The sequence below is a fragment of the Sturnira hondurensis genome, unplaced genomic scaffold, assembly GCF_014824575.4.
Source record: "Sturnira hondurensis isolate 20B ecotype Veracruz unplaced genomic scaffold, ASM1482457v3 Scaffold0004338, whole genome shotgun sequence".
NCBI lineage: Eukaryota > Metazoa > Chordata > Mammalia > Chiroptera > Phyllostomidae > Sturnira > Sturnira hondurensis.
The window spans coordinates 4810578-4816577 of NW_028076969.1; the positions used below are offsets into that span (position 1 = coordinate 4810578).

The 6000-nt window shown below is 40.8% G+C and overlaps 1 pseudogene; it reads right to left on the reverse strand.

The window, feature by feature from the left end:
• Positions 1-2462: 2462 nt before the first annotated feature.
• LOC118986608 (protein N-terminal asparagine amidohydrolase-like) lies at positions 2463-3420 on the reverse strand (annotated as a pseudogene).
• Between the last annotated feature and the right edge of the window lie 2580 nt (positions 3421-6000).

Consider the following 6000-nt stretch of genomic DNA (forward strand, 5'->3'; position numbering starts at 1 on the left):
TAATTCATTCAGTCTTTATACTAACACTGAGATAGGAACAGAGGAAAGAACATTCTGAGCCCAGCATGCTGTGGGGAAGGACAACACACATTGCAAATTTTACCTTCCATGCCCATCTTTGGGCTCATTCTTCAGCTTTCCAATGATTTTTTGTAAACGTTGAATTTTCTGTACCAAATTCCTATTGGCTTGAAATAGCTAGAGTGACTCCTTTTATTTGTTATTAAACCCTACCTGATATAGTATTCACTGGTCTTTATAAGCACTTTACTAAGTTCACTCCTCACTTGACCTTCTCAGTGCCTACAGAAGAGTTATGGGCCCACCCTTTCACAGATGTTCCCCTCTCCTGCCATTTCTCCTTTGTGGAGGGCACAGAAAGCCTTGAGTTTTCTTGGGAAAGAGAAGATACCCAAGAAAAATATGAGGTAGAAAACTGTAAAGAATATTTCTTCTTTTTCAGTTATAACTTTTTTGAAGTTTTCTCGTAGTTGGTTTACCGGTTTCACAATAACACAGAGCAACTAGAGGACTAAGACTCACTGTATGAGGGAAGAGTCTCCATGGATCAGGGTGTTTCTGAGGGAATTCTATTACTTTTATGAAGAAATGTGAGTTTCATGGATGAAGCTATCTATAAGTGCACAGCCATCACACCTCATGAAAGAGGCAGAAGTACAATAAAGCTAATAGTAGAAGGTAAGAACATTTATTGGATAAGTTTGGTTTCAAGCTCTGTCTCTCTTCATAGGGATAAACTGTAAGTTTTCTCTTCTAGTATTCTCACTTTTTCTCTTCAAATTATTATAGGCTTTTCTCACTCCCATAATGAGAGTCTATAATATGGAATTGGAATGTCAGTTCATCTTAGCTAAAAATATTGCTCTCGGCCAAAGTTGCTGTATCTGCACCTGGCATTCAAATAAGGGAACGAAGAATAGGAAAAGGAAAACACTGGCCTTGTCGTGAACTCACCAAACAAATTATAACACTGAAAAAGAAAAATGTTAAATAACAATAATCCTACACAAATACTCTGAGATCTGATGTGTGGTTTAGTAAGAAGAGCCCTGCATTGGAAGTCAGGCAGCCCAAGTTCTAGTTCTGGTTAACTCTGGACAACTCATTTAGCTTTTCCAGGCTTCATTTTCTCACTCTTCAAATGTGGGATTGGACTGGACCAATGGATCTCCCTAGTGCCTCAGGGATCCTCACCTTTCTTGGGGTTACATGGAGCGTGGTCTTCATCCCACCAGAGATCGGTCTCACAGTGGGTGGAGGGAGGTGTGGCAGAGTTCTTTCAGGGTAGGAGTTGGAAGAGGCGGGGGAATGATGAGACTTATTTGTTATCATCTGTGTTTCTCAGCAGACTATATGAGGTCAGCAGAAGTTCAAAGCGAACCCCTCAGAAGGAGAAGATTCCAAAAACAAATACAGCCTGTAGTAGGGGAAACCTAGAGAGCAGAAGCATACACGTCTCGTAATTGTCTCTCACTGTGCCTGGACTGAAATTTTAACTACAGTGAACCTCAAGATGTGTTGCCCACATGAAGGTTACCATAAAAACTCAGGGCAAGATTCTACTAGCCCAGTCCTCCCGGGATACAACAAAAAAGCAACTAATTGTTTTTGACCAGACTCTGAAATGCTCCAGTGCAGTTCGATAGGATTGATAATGAGGACGTGGCCACATGTGTCTCCAACAGCTGGTACCTCATGCCCAAGGTGACATGGTTGGACCAGGCAGAGAGGGACCTGAGCAATCACAGTAACACAGAAGTCGTGGAGGAGCAGGTGAATGGCTTCTACAAGGTGTTCTCCATCCTGAAATACCCCATTAAGTTGAACGAGAAATATATCTGCCGCCTAACAGAGACAGATGTGAACAACCAGCCCTTCGGAATCATCCTCAAGTATCCCAGTGAGTGAGTGAAGGCAGGGTGTGTTTCACCATAGAGAATTCATTAGTCATTAGTATTTACTGGATGCCAAATGCATCAGGCACTTCTGGGTTCTTTGGAGATTTAGAGAAACACCAGGAACATATGACTGTAACTTGGGGCAAGAGAAGGTGGTGAGGTGGAGTGTCTTTGGGTTTGAAAAGAAACCACACTTCAGGGACTGACAACATTTACCCTGATTGATGTGGCAGTGGTTACTGATGAGGCTTCTGTTCCTCTGCCAAGGGCATCACCTTTGTGATGTGACAGGCTGAGTAGTCAGAGCTGCCATTTACGGGCCTCTCACCATGTGCCTGGCACTTTGTGTATTTCGCTTTCAGTCCTTGCCTCAGCTCTGCAAGGTAATTGTTATTGTTGCCCCCCCTCCTATGTGAGTAATCCAAGAAGTTAAATACTTTGACCAAGGACGTAGCTAATTAGCACAAGAGTTAAAATTCAAACCTATTCTTTCTGAATCCAAACTTCATGTACCTTATTTTTTTTTGCCTTTGCCAAAATACGATTTTATTTTGAAAGTCATCTGAAAGACACTAAGACTCAACAAATGTGGATTCCAAATTCATGTTCTGTCCTACTGCACCAATAAGTCTCTGTTATGCCAAAAAGTTGCTTTGGTAATTCCTATTTCTAGCTCCCTGCAGAAGAGATCTTTTCCCATAAGCCATCTTCATTATTTTTTTTTTTTTTGTAAAGCAGAGCTTTATTTGCAGGAAAGAGTGTGTTTGTTGGAGATGGGTATTTTTTTAAAACACCAAGGTAGACCTAATATGTTCAACAAAGTTGGGGGGCTCCGCCAGAGGTGACGTGGAAGGGTTCTCTAGTATTTGCGTATCATCTTGCTGTAACCAGAAATCCACATGTGGAAATGGCATCCAGGAGTAGGGTCCTGCACGAAGTTGTTCTGTCTTTGCATCGTGAATACTAATCATTGGTCCTCCTGTTAAAGCTCATGCAGCTCGCAGCTCCTCCTCCAGCCCGCGGATCTCGGAAGGAGGCTCTGTAAATCTCTGCAGTTTTAATGTTGACAGCAATGCCATAAATTATTAGAAAGTGGTTTTCGTTTTCTTCTCGGTCGTTTAATTCTGTCGCACATAATGTCACTAAGTGAATGTCATCTTCTTGTCTGTCAAATTCACTAAGAAGCTGATGAGTAAGTTTTTGTGACAACTGCCTTTCATCACTGAAGCCGCCCACGAGGTGCACTTCCCGCCTTCCACATTGAGTGTGGTTGGAAAAGGATTTTATGCAGTTCATGATCAAGGGGACCTCAGCCTTGGGGTCGATTCATCACAATGTGTCAAGCAGGTAGCCCCATTACCTCCAGAAGCGGGTGGGCTCGGACGAGGTCCCCGGCAGACTGCGGCAGCTGCGCTCGCCGCCCCTCAACCAGCAGCGGCATCGCGGAGGCAGCTACTCCGGCAGCAGGCCCAGGGAGGCGGTGGCCTCCCCAGCCGCCGGTTGCCCGAGTTGCCCGCCAGCGTCATGTACCTTATTTTTTTATTCTGAGCATTTATATACTTAAGACACAGACTGCGTGAATAGATCTAAGTCTGGAGAAGGGGACCCCCTGTGTGATAAGCAATTAGACTAGAAATGAAGTCACCATTCATGAATCCTAGACGTCCTAATGTTTTATCTAACTACATTCTGGGGAACCCTGTAGTTCCTCAACAGAGTCCTTCAGAGAAAATTTGATGGATAAGTTTGTGTGTGTCAGTTCTGTTACTTCCAAACTGTTTTCACACTCCTCGAGGAAGGATTCAAAGACTTGAAAAAGCATATAAGAAAAGAAACATGTATTTGTTGAACATATATGGTGTTGTAGGGTGGACCTAGGTACCTTCACGTACCACATTTAACCTCGCAGTGACTTGGGAGGTAGATGCTATTGCCCTAGTTAGCAGAGAAGGAAACAGGGAGAGACCATAAATTACACAGAGGCTACACAGCTGAAAGTACTAGATTCCAGGATTTGAACCCAAGTCTAAATTAACAAAGGCCTGTGTACTTCCCACTGTACCATAGTGACTCGGGGGCAATAAGTTACTTGTGTTATAGCATCCGCAGCCGCAGGCAGAGTCATTGATGTCTGCTGACCTGGGCGGTCCCATCTGCTTCTCCTGCAAGGAGGAAGTCATGGTGATGATTCAACTGCACCATAAGCTACTTCTTCTGCTTCCCATGTTCCTGACTTAGATCCTTACCAAGACCTCCCTGGAGGGTTAGATCTGGCAGGAACTTTAGGCATCATCTTCTAGTAACCCCAGCATGCAGGAGTGAGGAAACGAACGTCAGGAGAGGTGAAGTAGTTGTCCAAAGTCGTACAACCTCTGTACGAGAAGTGGTAAGGGAGTCTGACTTCATGGAGATACCGATTGTGCCCTTTCAGGTTTGGCCAATATGAGCACGGCAGTTAATCAACCCATGCACTTGGGTAATACCGGATCTCCCAGTAACTAGTTGTGAATATTATACAAATGTCAAAATTATTTACTAAAAGTTTCCAACAAGAATAGCCAAAACAATCCTGAAAAAACATAAAGAATATAATTATTGTGAGCCTTTCTCCTAGTCATTAAAAAAGCAAGATGTAAGCTTGTATGTGTAGTATGAGCCCAGGTTCTTTAACTGTAAGCATGTTTAAAAAAAGGGGATATATAGTAATAATGCTAATAATAATAGTAACAACTATTTTTATTAATGATAATTACTGGTTATTTCTGCATGATGTTGATTAAGGCAATTTTCTTTTCTTTTTTTACTTGTCTGTCTTATGCAACATTCTGTAATGAATATACATTATTTTTATAGTCCCAAAAGAGCTGTATTTATAAAACTCTTTTAAAACACCTTTATGATATATAATTCACATGCCATAAAATTCATTCATTTGGAGTGTGCAATTCAATTGTGATAGTATATTCACAGAGTTGTGTAACAATCATCACTATGTAATTTTAGAACATATTACCCTAAAAAAAAGAATTCCATATCTATTAGCTCTCACTCTACATTCCTCCCACTGTTTCCTCAGTCCTAGGCAAATGCTAATTTACTTCCTGGACAATATATTATAGATTTGCCTATTTGGACCTTTTAAATTTTTTATTTATGTATTTATTTTATTAATGTTCAAATACAGTTGTCTCCATTTTCCCACCACCACTTTCCCCTGCCCTCCCCACCCCCATCTCTCAGCCTCAGTCCTACCCCCACTTTGGCTTTGTCTGTGGGTCCTTTATAAATGTTCACTGACGACCCTTTCATATAAATGGAATCATACAATATGTAGTAACTGGCTCCTTTCACCCAGAATTATAATATTTTCAAAGTTTATGTTGTAGCATGTATCAATATTTCATTTATTTTTATTGCTGAATCACATTCCACTGTATAGATATGCCACTTTGTCCACTCATCAGCTGATGAAAATTGGGGGGTGTTTCCTTTTTTTGGCAATGATGAATGATGCAGCTATGAATCTTGGTGTGTAAGTTTTTGTGTGGACGTGTTTTCAGTTTTCCTGGATACATACTTAGGAGGAAAATTGCTGGGTCATGTGGTAATTCCATTTTTTTAACCTTTTGAGGAATTAACAGACTGCTTTCCAAAGTGGCTGTGCCATTTTGTATCCCCACCAAGAGCGTATGTGAGTTTCATTTCTCAGCATCCTTGTCAGCACTCTTTATTATCTTTTTTTATTTTAGTCATGCTATTGGGTGTGGTTTTGATTTGCATTTCCCTAATGGCTAATGATGTTGAAGATCTCTCCATGTGCTTATTGGTGATTTGTATATCCTCTTTGGATAAATATTCATTTAAATCATTTTCTCATTTAAAAAATGTGCTACTTATCTTTTTATTAAGTGGTAAAACTTCTTTATATTTTTTGATACCAGTCCCTTATCTAATATATGATTTGCAAATACTTTATCCCCTACTGTGGGTTTTCTTTTCTATTCTTGATGATGCCCTTTGAAGCAGGAAAGAATTTGATTTCCCTAATCAAAGATCACAAAGATTTACTCTTCTGTTTTCT